General features: G+C 37.0%; 1 pseudogene; it reads left to right on the forward strand.

Annotated features, from left to right (window-relative positions):
- The window catches only part of LOC140245738 (eukaryotic translation initiation factor 2D-like), a 335,728-nt pseudogene that overhangs the window by 188,709 nt on the left and 128,598 nt on the right, over positions 1-18,421 (forward strand).

The raw sequence follows: 18,421 nt of genomic DNA on the forward strand, positions 1-18,421 counted from the left end.
GTCGTATTACGTAAGAGCATGATAAGGATATCTGCCTGTGGCACACCATTCAAAGTGAACTCAATTTTCTCTATCCTTTCTAAAGTTTTCAATTTCATATTCTATTGAGAAATTCTATGGTCATCCATTTTACATTTCGAACGAAAAAAATTGACCCGTAAATAACGAAAATACAGGAATAAGAAGGAGTGCATTGCCAGTTTGCCGGTGCTGCTCACTGTTGGGGATAAAGTACAAGCCGTGGATGAGTTGGGGAGGTGGGCTGCAGTACAGGCATGCTCTGTCTGCATACGCTGAATGTCTACACTCACACACACACACACGTACACACACACGCACCATGGAGCTACATAGCCCATGCCAAAACCAAAACAATCTTCTCCTCTCGCGGTGCCCCCCCCCCCTGTGGCGCAGTGGCGATGACTGATGCTTAGATTAAGCCAGGGTCAAGAAACAGGTGTTTTATATCTTTGTTTTTTTAAGTCATTGATTGCCAAGATATACACTGGCATTATTTACGGGGGTGTAGCCTCTTCAAACGAGAGATTTGCGTCATGAGAACGTGTTGTGCACAAGCAATTGTTTAATTATATTCGAGTTAATAGTTTACTAGCAATGGAACAGTCTGGATTCAGACTATTACACACCACACTTACAGCCCTTGTAAACGTTACAGATGAATGGCTTCATGCCATGGATAAACAATGTTACACGGGAGTAGTATTTGTCGACCTGAGAAAAGCGTTCGACACTGTTAACCATGAAGTGTTATTAGAAAAATTAAAGCACGTAGGAATGAGTGATTCCAGTATAATATGGTTTAGGGAATATTTACAAAATCGACGAAATGTAACTCAAGTAGGAAACGCATTATCACGCGAACAATGTATTTCATTTGGTGTACCCCAAGGATCAATATTAAGACCTTTACTGTTTTCCCTTTATATAAATGACATGGTTAAAACTGTTGAAAATTGTAAAATCCACCTATACGCTGATGACACTGTTTTGTATTTTTCAAGTATAAATCCTCATACTGTTCAACAGAAATTGCAACAGGAATTAAATACGATCTCTGACTGGATGTGTAAAAACAGACTGAGTCTAAACTGTGATAAAACAGTATGTATGTTTATTGGAAATAGAAAGTCACTGAACAAATGTAATAAATTAAATTTGAATGTAAATGGGAAAAAATTGGAACAGGTAGATCATGTGAAATACTTAGGGGTATCAGTAGATGCGGAATTAAATTGGAATACACAAGTTGAAAGTGTCTGTAAAAAAGTGAGTAAAATGGTGAGCTTCATGGGCAGACTTAGGCATATAATCAATGAACAAAGTATGAATTTAATATACAAGTCTTTCATTTTACCACAGTTTGATTATGCCGACATTGTATGGGGTTCTGGAAAGCGTAATCATGTAAATATGATTCAAAAACTTCAGAATAGAGCTGGAAGAATAATTTTGATAATAAATCCATATTCTCACACGTCTACCCATCAAGTGCACCAAACTCTCCAATGGGATTATCTTGTCTCTCGACGTAAACAGCATCTACTGCAATTAGTTTACAAGGCATTACATGACATGACACCGTCTTATTTGACTGATAAATTTGAACCCAAAGAAAATTTGTATTCATTGCGGTCTAATTTCAATTTACACCTTAATATTCCAAGAACAAATTATTGTAAGAGAATGGTTTCATACAGAGGTAGTAGGGAGCTCAATTCACTCCCTTTGTCAATAAAGAAGGCAACCAGTATAGATATTTTCAAGCGATCACTGCAAGAGCACATCTCTTCTTATGTTTGATATAACTCAGTACATGACAGATTACTAATACATAAATTAATTGGAAATGTATATTTTTTCAATTTCTTTCTTTTTCCTTTTCTTTCCTTTTCTTGTGTTTTTTTTTTCTTTCTTCTCATTGTATATATTTTGATTTGTTGTTTAATTGAAGAAACTGTATTACTTTAATTTATACTGGACCCTCCTGTAAAACAGCGGGACCATAATGGTCCTCTTCGCTGAGTGAGGCTATCCAGCCGTATTATTTATGAGTTTTTGTATCACATGATTTGTAATGTTGATTTTTATATTTACGGAAATAATTTACCATACCATAACATCCATTGTATATAAAACCCACTATTTAACCACAGTGCGATATCGTGGAAAATTTTTTTTTTTTTTAAATTATTTCACAAGTACTTTGAGAAACCATGGGGAAAATTGCTTGGAGAAATATATTTTTCCACAATTGCTTTGCTTTTTAATGAATAATGATCAATAAATAGCACAATAGAGTCTTCACATAAAGTGATGAAATAAAATTATTTTCAGTAAATTACCTGGAGCAGAATAATAATTCTTACAATTCCTATACATATGTATTATGATACAGTATATTTGTAAACATGAATATGAACCTTGACTCTGAAACAGGAGAAAACCAATTCTCTATTATTTTCCTTTTAGCTATAGTCTAAAAAATATGTACTCAGTATTAAAAGACTGACTTCCATGTGTGTGTTGGTGGATGGGTGCAGATTGTAATTGTTAATTGATTCACTGTTTAATAAAAGAAGCTACATGTATATGTAGCAACGAGTAGGTTGATGCTCTTACCAGCATTGACTCTCACACAGCCAAAGCTCTCCCAAAAACATATATCAAATACACTATGGCCAAATTGAGGAAACCAAAAAGTCCCAATTTTTAAGGCGTAGTCATGTGTATTCCTCTGAACATGCAGAAGTCAAACATTGACCAATTTGATGCGCTTTTTCAGTCAAAACTGACTGACTGGAGTTGACTGTACTGTCATTAGCATTTCAAGGCATATAGACCCGGTGGTTTGCTGGAATGCGTACACGGGCGCACGGCACAAGTTTCCTTCAGAGACCTATGCTATCGACTCCTCCTTATCGTTAGCGCTTACGCTTTGACCCATTTCCATGAGTCCGAAGAAGTCCAATCCACTGTAGTCAGTGGTCCGATGACAGTTTGGCTCATGATTCGGCTGATGATGACAGCTTTGATATTTTTTCTCTGAAGTTAAACAAAGAAGCATGCACCCTGGCATTCAAATTATACGGACTGTCTGACACGCAGAGAAGACAATGAAGGCAACATTACCTAGCAACACCTACGCGCTTTACTCTTGACGACAGCTCAATTTCGGCAGTCTTTGTATCAATGCTAATGGTGATTGCCACTCTCATCCAATTGAAGCGCCGCAGCAACTACCGAGTCTAGGCACCTTTAAAATAAGAAAGTACACAAGGGTAGAAACAGTCAATTATGATTATACATTCAAAAGTTATCTTTCAGCAGCTGGGTGTGAGAAGTCAAAGTATCATACAAATATCACATTATTTCCAGTTGCAAAACTGTAGGTTTATGTAAACAAATATGTAAACAAATCAATGAAGACAATGTACTCTTACTGAACCTCAGTCAACAAATACTAGTAAGACATAGGAATGCACATTTGCTCAATTTGCTGTTACGATTGAAAAGTAGCTTTTTATTGCTTCATGAGCAGCATCTTGACTGTAGGTATGGCTTATTGCCAGTCACATGATTTAAAACTATAGCAATATCACCTGCAAAGATTTAGTTGGATATTGAATACAGTGTACATACATTGGTGCATGTTTGATGTAGGCCTACATGATCATTTGTAGCTTTGTATAGATAATGCAAATTTGGACTTAAGTGACACCAGGAGCACTGGACAACAGAACAAAACAGCATCTAAAAAAAATATATATATATATCTAGCAACCAACAGTCCTGACATGAGAGCATACATGCACACTTCACATGCTTTGAAAACTGTTCTTGAGATACAGAACAGTCTAACTGGTTATCCCCATGACATCAGCTCAAAATATTGTATTTGATACGATCATGCGAAATTTGCACAGCAGGGCCGCTGCCGGCCCCAAGTCGGTCGGGACAATCAATGCAAATCTCGCTGGTAATTATTCTAGCTAAGATTAGGTCTATTAATAATGTATTAAAAGTTATGTTGTCCAACCTTCCTCGAAGAATCCCAAAGGAGAAGTTCCTCTTTTTCTTAGGGGCCGTTTGCTCGCCATTTCTCAAAATATCAGATGGTTCGTACGTCGAGATGTTTGACTCAGAGATCATCACGAGCGTTTGAAATGAACATACACCGTGTGTGTTTTTTGAGCGGTCGCGGTTTAACGGTTCAGCAGCACATACACGTAAAGTTCAATCAGCGACAACGACAACAACACGCACATGACCTCTTACGTTACATCATTATCAAGAAAACTTTCATTATTTTTTTGGTTTTGAATAAAAAAATATATATATATATTTTTAAAACTTTTTTATTGCAAATAGAATTTTTGTTTTATATGTCAATATTTTTTGTGCTCCATATATTTTCAAAAATATTTTTGTTGTGATCTTTGGTACGAACGAGCCTCATATCAACAACCCGGATCTCCCATTCATCGTACACAATTACTACACGTCGATTGCACTCATATATAGTTTTCTATTGTGTGTACATGTCAAAGCTACGGGGAACGAACGGCCGGGCGGCAATGGGTTACTACTTTTTTTATTTTTTCACGAGTATGTAATCTCATTTAAGGTTTTTACGTGCTTTATTCCGTAGTGATTAGATGTTGCATTTTAGGAATGCTGTAAATCAACCAAGTGAAGCAGCTTTTTGTTTGCAATGGTAAGACTACTGTTTGTTTACATGTAACACCTGTTGAAGCCAAACGGGTGGTTGCGTTAGATGAATGTCCGTTATGACTTGCATTGGCATTGCGGCCATCGAAGTATGAGTTTTCATATTGATTTTTGTGATCGACATCATTCAATAATTATAGTGCACGTGGTTTAAACTTTGGTAAAACAAAAAGTTAACCATGGTTTAATAACCACTGTTCCTATGCTATCATACAAGGTTCCATGGTTAGAAATTCTAGAATATGGGTTTTCTGCACTACGGTGTATCATGAAACCACGGTTGAAACCATCGTTAAAATAATGGTGTATAACCACTTTTTCAACCGTGGGTAAACAAAAGTTAAACCACGGTTTTATAACCACTGTTCTTATGAGCTATCATACAACCATGGTGAAAATCATGGCTTTTTAACCGCATCTTCACTATCATGAAACCACGGTTAGAGAACCAATTAATGTTTCATAACCATCCTTTGCACACTATGATAAAACCATGGTTCAAATCCTGATGTAGATATGACCATCGTTTTCCTTGCTAAAATGGAATTTTAACGATTGTTTAAAACCGTTGTTTTATAACACTTTCATTAAACCGCTGTTAAGGTCATGGTTATATAACCATTTTTTTAACTGATAAAACCATGGTTAATATCATGGTTAATAACCATCGTTTTCGACCATTGTAAAACGAAAGTTTAACCATGGAATTATAACTAGTGTCTTTATGCTATCATAAAACCACGGTTAAAATCATGGTTTTTTAACTATCGTTTTTACACTATCATAAAATCATGATGAAATCATGGTTTTATAACGATGGTTTTCATCCTTAGTTCAACGAGAGCTACACCATGGTTTCCTAACCATTGTTTTTATACTATTGTGAACCATGGTTACAACCATTGTTATATTATATTATTATGTTATTTTTACCAAGTAGAACGATACTTTTGTTGTGGTTTTCTCGCCATTTTCTTTTTTTTTTATTTCTTAAAACTGGTATAACGATGATTTTTTAATCATGGTTTTAAAACACTTTCATTATACCACTGTTAAAGCCACGGTTATATAATCATCATTTTTAAATTATGATAAAACCATGGTTAATATGGTTAATAGCCATCGTTTTCAACCTTTGTAAAACGAAAGTTTAACCATGGTATTATAACTAGTGTTTTTGTGCTATCATAAAATCACGGTTAAAATCATGGTTTTATAACTATTGTTTTTACACTATCATAAAACCGTGATGAAATCATGGTTTTATAACGATGGTTTTCAACCCGTAGTAGAACGAGAGTTACACCATGGTTTCCTAATCATTGTTTTTATACTATTGTGAAACCATGGTTACAACCATTGTTATATCATTATGTTATTTTTACCAAAGTAGAACGATAGTATTGTTGTGGTTCTCTCGCCATTGTTTTTTTTTTTGATTTCTTAAAACTGTGGTATAACGATGATTTTTTAACCATGGTTTTAAAACACTTTCATTAAACCACTGTTAGAGCCATGGTTATATAACCATCATTTTTCAACTATGATAAAACCATGGTTAATATCATGGTTAATACCCATCATTTTTAACCTTTGTAAAACGAAAGTTTAACCATGGTATTATAACTAGTTTTTTTTGTGCTATCATAAAACCATGGTTAAAATCATGGTTTTATAACGATGGTTTTTAACCTTGGTAGAACAAGAGTTAGAACCATGGTTTCCTAACCATTGTTTTTATACTATTGTGAAACCATGGTTACAACCATTGTTATATTATTACGTTATTTTCACCAAAGTAGAACGATGGTTTTGTCGTGGTTTTCTCACCATTGTTTTTTTAATTTGTTAAAATTGTGGTATAACGATGATTTTTTTCCACCATGGTTTTAAAGCCGTCGTAAAATGGAAGTTTTATCATGTTATCATAACTATGGTATTTTAACAATGGTATTACCACACTTCCGCCACACATTTACCATGGATATGAATAAAAAATCACGGACTACCATCGATCCATTGTAAAACCGTCCATAACCATGGTTATACCATGGTTACGGTTGTAAAACCATGTTTGTTTGTTTTTATAAGGGACATGTTTACGCACGAACGTATACATGGGCAACCATTGTGCGCAACACACACACACACACACACACATACACACACACTCATACACAGGTACTAGTAGCTAGCTAGCTCGTTGCAGCATCATGTGCATGTGGCGTTCATTGTCTCAATTCCATGCGGATGCACATTTCAGTCTTTCAGCTCAACTTATGAATAATTCATGTCCTGTAGCGTTTCCATGTACGAAAAAAAAAAAAAAAATATTCGCTGCCCGCGCCCGGGCCCCGGTCACAGTAACTCAAAAATAGGGCACAGCTATTTTCATGACTCCCCTTTTAACCAATCAGATGAGAGGATTCTAGAAAAGAGGTATATAACTTTAACTGTGCCCTTCGTAGCAGTCATTATTTGTATACTGATGAATGGTTGTTTTAGCCAATAGGCGTCTCGTACTGAGTGCGCGAACGCTTGCTTAGTGCGCGAACCTTTGTTTCAAGTACTCATACTCTTGCTACATTAGGGCGCAATAACATGTTTACCACTGTTACTCAGCGTCCGGCCAGTAAAAATCAACACATAGCTCTCGACCAATGTGATCGCAGGATTCTTGCTACCCATTCTATAATGCGCGATAACATGTTTACCACTGTGACTCAGCGTGCGGCCAGTACAAAATCAACACATAGGTCTCGACCTATGAGACTGCGGGATTCTCGCTACCCATTCTATGATATGTTGTAATGATCAGTCAGACCGCAGCACGTATGCTAATGAGCCGATCCGGCAAGATTTATTCAGCACTCTCGTTGACGATCTTTGCGTTCGAAAGGTGTCTCGTAAGTGCGAGGTTTTGCGAGAGTTTGACAGGGCTATGGTTTTCACAGTGTAGCGACTTGTACATACATTCATCATGGCTACAAGTCTCAGTAAATTGTTCTGCAGACCTTTGATCTTTATTTTGATACCAAATTTGCGTATAATATCGGTTATTATCATGATAATATAATCAGTTGAATTTGTGTCAATTTTACCTGCTTTTCGCGGAAGATTTTGTCGTCTAGAGTTCGTTTTTGGTTCCTGACCGGATTAAGAAACTGTTGTTTCTGATTTTGGCTTTTTCGTAGGGAGGAAACTTAGATGCTCATCATATATTTGAGTCAAAGAGACGCAAGCATCCTATACTAGTTTTTCCGTTTTGAAATGTCTGTCAAATTCACTCTTAAAAGGGCATTGTACCGGTTTTTTATTTTTTTTTTATATGCTGTTCTTTTAATTCTGAAAGACCCAGCGGTGCAAACAGAATCAAAATTTCATAACGATTAAGTCCGTTATTTAATGTTAAAAATGGAACTTTGTAGGTGAGAATTATGCTAATGAGCTAACGAGCCCGGATGTTATGATGTCACAGGTGCTCTCACTATTGCTGATTACAAGTGCTCGCATACGCGTGCGTTAATTCGTATCGAGTAGCAGACGACGCTTAGGCCTAATTTAGCTAGCAGGCGGCGCTTGTGTACTGTTCTATCCATGTAGATATCTCAAATTTCACTAAACCAAATCGCACCAAAATTACAGGATATACTTCATAGCATATTTCAAAGTATTCTCTTTTATTTGAACGAAATCAGTAATCGAGAAGTATCAATATTGACGTCGACTTTCAAGTCGTCACTCAAGAAAAACTCACTCTTCGCGAGAGATCTTGGCGAACGCAAGATGCACAATCTAGAAGTGAAGTTAGCCGACTAGTACTGTGCGAACGGGGAATTTACGCGAGAACTAAACTCAAAAGTGTAATGATTTTTGCGACTTGTGTGATATAGGAACTACATTTTTCATTCAACTTACCACAAATAATTTGTAAATTTATTTATTGCCCCCGATTACTTGAAAGATTTGTCTCATGATATTAAATGGCTAACTTCAGTCTGTGCGTGCGCAGCAGGTAGGTAGGGCCTGGCCGCAATCACTCGTGTTAGTCGTAGAGCTGATTATTTTTAGCGACGCCGACAGGAAAGTCGACATCTACACTTACGCTTCCCGACATGTGATTTGTTTCCAATTAACGTGAGCTGCTGGATTTGAATCATAAAGTATTTCCTGTGAGTTTGGTGCCATTTGGAAAGGTGAATTTTGAGATATCTACATGGATACGGAAGTACGCTAGCACTATACCTACACCAGCGCTGGGATCGCGAAGCGGCGACACTGTGGTAGAATCTACGTGGTCAGGCTACTCTTCCGAGATATGGGTCCTAGTAGGCCTACTGAAACAAACTGTTAGATCTAACATTAGTCCTTCCTGTAAATAACACCACTTTGAGATTTATCTCGACTACAAAACATCGGAAATCCATAAAGCAGATGCCTTACCTGAAAAATCCAACACAGGAACAACAGTGCCTGCAGGACAAGGGTCCAGATCTAGATCTGGAGTCTGGACTTTCGTCTGGACTTTCTTCAAGTTCTGGCAGCAGGGGTATGTAACGTTACGTTGTGCCTTATTAGCGCTGTGCACATAGGGCCTACAGCTGCAATGTCGACGGTGAGTGAGTGTAGGGCCTAACGTTACTCATCAAAACTTCGACTGCCACGTAGAACCTACTCCTTGACTGCTCAGTAGTCCTAGTCCTAGTTCTAATATTTCAGAGTTTATGTGTACTGGGTACCGTTTTCATCTCACTAAGCGTAAATCGTGCGTGCCGTTGAAGAGAGTCTATCTACATTTGGATTTAGATTCACTCAGCCCTCATCTACGTTAGATAGTTTGAACTGGCGAACCATACCATCGCTCGATCATGATCATCAATGCGTAACGTTACTTACACACAGTCTTCTATGGGCAGCACGTTCGGATAACGATGCCAATTTCATTTTGCATATCTGGAATTTCCCCACAAGTTTTATCTAAATAAAAAGCTGTTGAAGAGATTGCTTTTAAAGATTAATAGATATTGTTTAACATGTTTATTATAGCTCCATATTGCAATTATACTAAATAACAGCTTTTGCAGTACTTCGTGTGAGATTTCATCAGTAAATTGTCATTATGTAGTTCGTCTTGCTAATGTCGGAGTTGTGCACCAAGAGCACCTGTGACGTAGGCCAAATTGTGTGGATCGTTCCATGGCTTGCTCGTTTTCATTTTTTTCAAAAAATCATTACAGGCTTATCCTTGGTTTTAGAATTAATAAAATGAAATAATAAATCCTCTCTTTTCAGTAATAGGCATTAAAATATGTAGATTAGAATTATCAGACAATTAGAAAATGTCAGTACAGTTTTCTTTTAAGCCGGAAGTATGCACCACACAAAGTGGACAGTCGCGCGAAAGAGCTCTCTCTTTGGACAGTGCTTGCATTCAACGCTTGAACTTGGCTTGAACTACACGCGTGCCTGTATGCAAGCATGCGCGATGCACGCACGTGGCATGAAACCATAGCAGCATAATGACGTAATGCACTACAAGCGCTGAATGCAAGCGCTGTCCAATGAGAGAGCTTACTCTTGAGATTGCACGGTTTCAAGCTGACCAGCACTGACATCGATGTATATTTTACAAATTTTCAAGATATTTACGTAGATACAAAGATTAAGAGATGGACTACCAAATAATGCATTTTCATTGAGACGCAAGGTGAATTTGGTATTCTTTTGACGTCTTGAACGTGTACTACACAAATTACTTTTTCCATCATTTTTCAAGCTGAAATTACGCTATGATGTTTTTCATTTACAATAATTTGAGTAACATGTGACGATCGCTTACATATTTTCCTTGAATTTGATACCAAATTTGTGAATATAAAGTGTGTTTTTGTTGCCGAAAGCCCAAGGACAAAATCCCTTCCGCAGCTCATTACGTATGCAAGCCTCGAGCGGGCTTGCATACGAGTTGAATAAATACGATCGAATTATCGGGTGCTGCGGACTGACTGTGATCCTATGGAGTCTTTATTTTTTAGGAAATGTGTTGACGGATGTTAGTACTGTAAATGAGCATTTTGAGGGTTGGAATTATGTGAATATCCTACTCCACAGGACAATTACAAATACAATAACAAGTGAATATTTGGAGATATTACTTTGTTGTTTCTTTTTTTTTTCAATCTGAGTGCACCAGAATACTTTAATATATTATTATAAACTGAAGGTCACTGAAATTGGCACAGGGCAAACAATCAATCCTGCAAAGGTTTCCATTCTGACAAAATTCTTCACGATAACGAAGTTCACTTCCTTCCCAACTCTCTCAGTCCAGAGGGTAAATCGCTGGACATCAAGAAATCCAGCTACAAGAAGCTGTCAACGTTTCTCAAGGCGATGGAGGATGAGGGGTTCTTGGAATTTAAGGAGACTACAACGGGTGTGATGGAAGTCACTGCCATTTACAAAAACCATCCTGAGTGAGTCTCTTTGTATTATTCTTGACCGGATATAAGTAGGGTAGATGCTGAGTTTACAGTAGTCAACCTACCAAATGTGTTGGTCAGTCTTTGATTGATGGTACAATGTATGATATTGCCTTCTCTTTTGATTTTAGAATGCCAGTATATACTTCGTAGGATTATTTTATATGCATTTTATAAGGGTCAGAATTTTGAACGATGTACAATAGAGCCAAAAACAACGCAAAATTGAAAAAGTAGGAAATTCTCCAAATCATTTATCTTACCTAAAAGAGTATGATTCAAGCTTTAATATGAACCCAAATATACTACGATTTTCCCAGAGGAACAAGTTTTTATTCACCGCGGAAGTTTACCATGTCCAGAGCAGCGAACGTCCGTGAGGAATAGTACTGCACATACATTTGAATACCATTTAACATAGCTTGCAACGATCTGATCCAGTCCAAAATCGTAACGAAATACCTTAAGGGACATTTGTATGTGTTGGCTTGTACTCTTAACCTGTACGTAATGGTAGACAACTAATGATTTAACCAAATTCGTCATTTCTGTTGAAATATTACTCTTCCGCTAAACACTTTCTCCAATTTTCGCGCATTTTACAGAAACTCAATCTTTCGACCTCTTATTTCACTATCCCATACTTAAATCTTTACTCCCAAATAATAAGATACTTTTTTAAGATGTATCTGATCTAGGCAGTCTCTATAACCCAACGAACATAGTATAGTTTTCATCACGGAGGTTCGCATATAGCTAACGGACGTTCGGAACGGTGCCAGGTAAAAATGGCAGGGGTAAAAATGGCAGAGGTAAAAATGGCAGAGGTAAAAATGGCAGAGGTAAAAATGGCAGGGGTAAAAATGGCAGGGGTAAAAATGGCAGGGGTAAAAATGGCAGAGGTAAAAATGGCAGAGGTAAAAATGGCAGGGGTAAAAATGGCAGGGGTAAAAATGGCAGAGGTAAAAATGGCAGAGGTAAAAATGGCAGAGGTAAAAATGGCAGGGGTAAAAATGGCAGGGGTAGAAATGGCAGAGGAAAAAATGGCAGAGGTAAAAATGGCAGAGGTAAAAATGGCAGGGGTAAAAATGGCAGAGGAAAAAATGGCAGAGGTAATAATGACAGAGGTAAAAATGGCAGAGGTAAAAATGGCAGGGGTAAAAATGGCCGGGGTAGAAATGGCAGAAGTAATGAGAGCGATTTCGTCAGATATAAACGTATGAAGAGGTTTTGAATGATAACCTAGCCAGAGCAAACTGTATTTATCGAATTATCAAATCCAAACTGCAGATTTGAAGAACATTGATTGAATTATGTTTTAAAAAGATTAGAGCACTCTCATTATTCTGAGTTTGATTCAAGTGCAGTGGCGTAATCTGTCTGTGTGCAGAGAAATAATAAACCAGCTAAGAGCAAAGTAAGCCTATGGGAAATTATTTTTATTATTTATTATCATTATTATTATTATTATTATTATTATTATTATTATCATTATTATCATTATTATTATTATTATCTATCATTATTAGGGGGTTCCAACAATGCTGCAAAGCCCTTAAACAGTATAATCCTACGTTGTTTCGCCCAATGAAGTTATCATACACACACACACACACACACACACACACACACACGAACCCACTTTTGGTATAAACATATACGCAGATATACATACTCTCACATACACACTCTTACACAAACGAATTCCGCTTACGTCCAGGCTAGTATATTGTCATTATTTTTCATTTTTTGAACTGTTTAGTGTAAAGAAGTGAAGGAGACATAGTCGAAACAAACCGCTAATTTTTCACCTGTTCAATATTATTTTCTCACATTCAGGTTTCGTAGGAGCCTATTTATCTCACAAGGCCTGATCACGACATATGTAATGTAGAAGTAAAAATACAAAACGCAAAAAACAAACTACAGCAGATGTATCGGCAGACATAAGTAAGCTCTTACAAAATATTTTATTACATTGTTCAAGTATCACATGGCGCAAAAACAAATAAGCTCTTGCAAAATATTTTATTACATTGTTCAAGTATCACATGGCGCAAAAACAAATATCTCGAAGTTTAATGAACACTTTGTGGTCACTTTACAAACTTATGCCTATTAAAACTGGAGACGAACTTTAGCAATAAACTGTTCTAGTGAGAGTAAAAACTGATAGTTTGCCATTTAATTTCTTTCAATCATTGTTGAACGAATCCGCAGGAAGAAAAATGTAAATGTTTGATGCCTTTCAAACTTAGCTGTTGCTCAAAAGTCAGATTCCATTATGTTATCAATATGGTGTGTTGCTAAAGAATGGTAGATTCAGCCACCGAAAATAACGTTGTTCCCTCGTTATACAACAACAGTAAGAAAATCCAATCCAATCCCATCCAGGTAGATTGAAATCACCGCCTATGACGTACCATACGATCGCGATTCAATTTACACAGGGATCGCTGTAAAGCTCTGCAAGACTCTCTTTACATGTGCCGCGGGGAGAAATGTAACACTGCCCTATTTCCGATTAAATTTCTCCCAGTGGTAACAGAAACAGTAAAAGATCCCTGCCAATTTTTCATACCTGCATGTCTGTTGTCAAGCAATTTTATTTTCAGAAGTTTGCACACTTTTTAAAATACTTATTAACATAGTATAGGACCTACCAGATCTAAAGTAAGTTTGATATTTTACTGACAAGATACCTGTAGAGCTGTATAGTGGTTAATATGTCCATTTTCAGGTGTACCGAGGCTCATCTTTTTACTGATATAATTACATTGTTGACTGGCCGAGCATTTTTCAAGTTACATGAGTGTCCCATATTTCTCCCCGTGTCCCATTTCTCCCCGGTCTCCCCCGTGCTTTATTTCAGGAGAAGGCACGAAAAGCGCGTATTGCGAGAAAGGTGTCAAAAACATGAAGAAAAAAAAAATCTCTGTCACTTTTACCTCGTCCTCTTGCATTTCAACGACTAAATTCTTATCAATGGCATTTTTATCTTTAGCATTTTGACCACTGACATTTCGACCACTGACAACTTTACCGCTGACATTTTTACCACATAATTATTTACCTCTGCCATTTTTACCGCTGCCATTTTTACCTCTGCCATTTTTACCTCTGCCATTTTTACCCTTGCCATTTTTACCTCTGCCATTTTTACCCCTGTCATTTTTACCCCTGCCATTTTTGCCTCTGCCATTTTTACCTCTGCCATTTTTACCCCTGCCATTTTTACCCCTGCCATTTTTACCCCTGCCATTTTTACCTCTGCCATTTTTACCCCTGCCATTTTTACCCCTGCCATTTTTACCCCTGGCATTTTTACCTCTGCCATTTTTACCTCTGCCATTTTTACCCCTGCCATTTTTACCTCTGCCATTTTTACCTCTGCCATTTTTACCTCTGCCATTATTACCTCTGCCATTTTTACCTCTGCCATTTTTACCCCTGCCATTTTTACCTCTGCCATTTTTACACCGAACCTTCGGAACAAACAAGATATTGAACAATGCAGTTCTCTTGAGTTGGAAACGCATTCTATTCAAAGCAAACAGCGATTTCATGTCGAGAACAAACTCCTCTGCAAAATCCAAATGATTATTACCAGTTCTCCATTATTAAAGCTTGCTTATCTTTCCATGCTGAGGAATCAAAGAAAACACTTTTTCCATCTCTCGTAAATAAACGTACACACTTACGTGTAATCTCAGTAACGTAGTGCATCCTTAAGAACGAATATATTTATCAAAATTTCGTTGTCACGAAGTAAAGATTCAGGTCCTGAATTTGTTATCTAAAGCTACAATGCAAATTTGCTTGTAACGAACATGATCACTGCTAAATATGACAAAGAATTGACATAGAAAAACAAAAGAAATGTGCTCCGTTATCAAAATACGAAGTTTAACTTGGGAGGGCAAACGAATACATTTCAATGTGTATAGGAAGAAATCCCTCTGCGTTTGCTCCTGTGTGTTACACACTGTTACCGAGGAGATTTTGTGTTATTAATCAGAAATGATATATAAGGTTCGATACTAACAAGACACAGTAGTCCATATAACTTGGATGGATGTTTGCGACTTCGATATTATACAATGTGGTTCGTTATAACAAACATTTTGTAGCGGGTCATTTCGGAGACTGGCTATTCATACGGTTTGTCAATCCGAAAATTGATTAAGGTTCCTATAATCATGAAGCTTTTTTATTCGGTAAATGATATGAATCTCCGAAGGTTTGTTAATTGGAACGTGAAAAATCAGGTTCGTTTATCCAAATGTGGAGAAACAATTTAACAAACCAAATCCTCCAGATTTCAAAACATCATAATAATCGTTTTCACCTAAATAAAATCAGGCCCATTCCACTTTTAGAAGAACGGACCTAAAGAATAGTGAACCTTAATATTTTATTTTGGGAATAACAGACTTTTGGAATAAGAACATTTTTAATAAGAAACCTCCTGAATTAACGAACCTTACGAACCTTTGGGTTGTTTTTTTTTTTTTTTCATTTTCGGAATAACAAACCTTTGGACATTCGGAGTAACGAATCTTTGGAAGAGCGAGTGTATCAAAGTGCGACCTTAAACCTGTTACTAAATCATCACTTTTTTAACATGAGTTTTCAAAGTAAGCACAAAAGCACAAACATCTTGACGATCTCTCTGTCTCTCAAATGTAAAATTAAAAAAAAAAAACATCTGGGGCAGAATTGTAAATCAACATTGCTATTCATTGCTTGTGACGACATCTCGATGAACAAAAGATTAAAAAAAAAAAGCTCCTCCAGAGAAATTCGGTATAACGGGACTGCACTGGCAATTCTTTTCTCTGTGTGTTGGAGCTAGATCCCTTCTCTGTTTCTTCTCATTTTCATTTCAACTGCTTCCACGTCCTTTTGACATTTTTACGTTTCTTTTTGACCCATGCCCATTACAGACTTCTTCCGTCATTTCATTCTTTTTGTTTCAATATATTCTCAATGTGACTGCGGAACACTTTTCGGATTTGTTGTTTTTTTTTTCTGTTTGGTCGCAGCATGTTCAGGCTACTTAGGGAATGAGAGAAAAATCGTTGTGAAGAGAAAAATAAGAATGTATTAAGGCATAAAATATTATGACAATTACAGCGAACGTCCGTGATGGAGACCACAACTGGATGTGAGATGGCAGCTACCTTATACTCAAAAGATATACACGGGGAGCATCTGTCACTAAAAAGTGGCACTGTTCCTCTATCTCCTACTATGTAATCTATGGACTTATTCTATCAACGAACATCCGTGAGCAACACGTTTTCCTTTTGTTATTACAGGTATATTGAATGCTGAACGTTATTCACTTTTGGGTATGAGAGACTTAGTGATTTGGTAATATTGTAAAGTAACATTAATTTAATGTACAGTGATATATTATCAATTATCAGAAATTTCCTTTCTCCGACCAAGCGTCCGTGAGCAAAACTTTCAGAACCTATAACAGTGCAAATGTGACCCTGCACCACAAAACAAACAAAAAGTCGCCAGACATGAATTTTTAGTTTAGACCATATTCTGAAAAAGCAGACTTTAAGCTTTAAGATGGTGTATACCTCAAATCAAATGGACTCCCTAACCTATCTCAATATTGGAAAGAAAGCACAGACTCAGGAAAAGTGTGAACTGAGAAAAGAGGTTCTGAAGTACAGTGTCTATTCAAGCGCTTAATCTTTACCAAGCCGTGCTGGCTGTGCGATGAATGGGACAGAAACAGGAAGTAAACTACCGGAGTAACAACAATGAAGGGATTATCAAATATTGTTGAATTGAAACTAAGCATGCCTCATTAACACATTCTGTCTATAATTAATGCCAACTTTCAAAGCAGTAGCATTATCCTTTCAAAAGTTATTAGAGTTGAAAGTGAAGGGTGTTTACAAGGTTTTTGAGAAATGAAAAGGGGACTCTAAAGACACACCTAATCACACTATTCTACCAAAAATGTTCGAGATAAACTGCTAAAAAACACACTTTCCTGCCCGTTCTATGATCCCAAATGTTAGCATAATGTAAAAGAAGACTTGCTCTTTCAGAAAATATGAAAAAGTCAAGATCGGCTAGGTTGACCCATTTCACTTCGCTGTCCTCACGCAAAATCATTGTGTGCGACTTTTTGTTCGTTTTGTGATGCATGGTCACAAATTGTCTCTAAAACCTCATCAGAAAGAACTTTAAATGTACAGAAATTTCAGATTACGTAAAATTCCATTTTATCATAACTTGGTTTTCAGTGTTTAGCTGTTTTTATATAATTAGAGGGTAAACGAGCGTAAAATTGCGAGTAAATTTTGAGCTGTTTGCTCATCATGATCACATACCCCCTAAAAATTCTGAAACTACTGCTCTAAGCTCATTGTTTACTTTGTAAGACTTTATTTGTCGCTATTGGAGCTAAAAGTTTTAAAGAATAAATGACACTTTCGAGACAAGTTATCCCTCTCGGTCGGATTGCATACGTCACGGACGTTCGCTGAAATTGTCACGGACGTTCGTTCTACTACTAGGGTCATGTTCCAGGAGGGGCAACTAATCGACAGAGAGTACGTAGCCTTCCTAACTCTTTCAAAAATCTGAAAAGGTATTTTTAATGCAAATTATAAGAAATTTGACACCCTTTCAACATATATATTGCTCAGAGAGGGATTAGGAGGTGAATTTTCAGAGAAAATATTAATTATTTGCTTGGTTTTTGGTGAATCGTATGGTCCAAAAACTGCAGACGAGCCCCAGTCCGCTCAAAACACGACATGCAGCTCCTCGGCTAGAGAGCCAAAGGTAAATGTACCTTTGCCATTAAAGCAAGATGGTGCCCCACTCGATAACGTTTTAATCATCACGGACGTTCTTTTTTCCTCGGAGGTTCGTCTAAAAATGTAATTTCGGTTCGTATTTGACAAGGGATGGACAGAAACTCAAAACATACATATTATCGTGTAGCTAGATCTTTGTTGATTACGACTTAGAACATTACCGCCAATAACGTTTAATGGGCTACGATTTTCATTAGTAAATAGGGGACGCACGTCCGTGACGAAAACTCCTTGAGTGTAATCTTGTATAGAATAATGTTATGTCCCATGTGCAGCCAGTAGACGTACAATTTTTGCAGGATATGTACATTAGGTGGAACACCAAATTTTCGTATA

The sequence above is a fragment of the Diadema setosum genome, unplaced genomic scaffold, assembly GCF_964275005.1.
Source record: "Diadema setosum unplaced genomic scaffold, eeDiaSeto1 scaffold_26, whole genome shotgun sequence".
Classification (NCBI taxonomy): domain Eukaryota; kingdom Metazoa; phylum Echinodermata; class Echinoidea; order Diadematoida; family Diadematidae; genus Diadema; species Diadema setosum.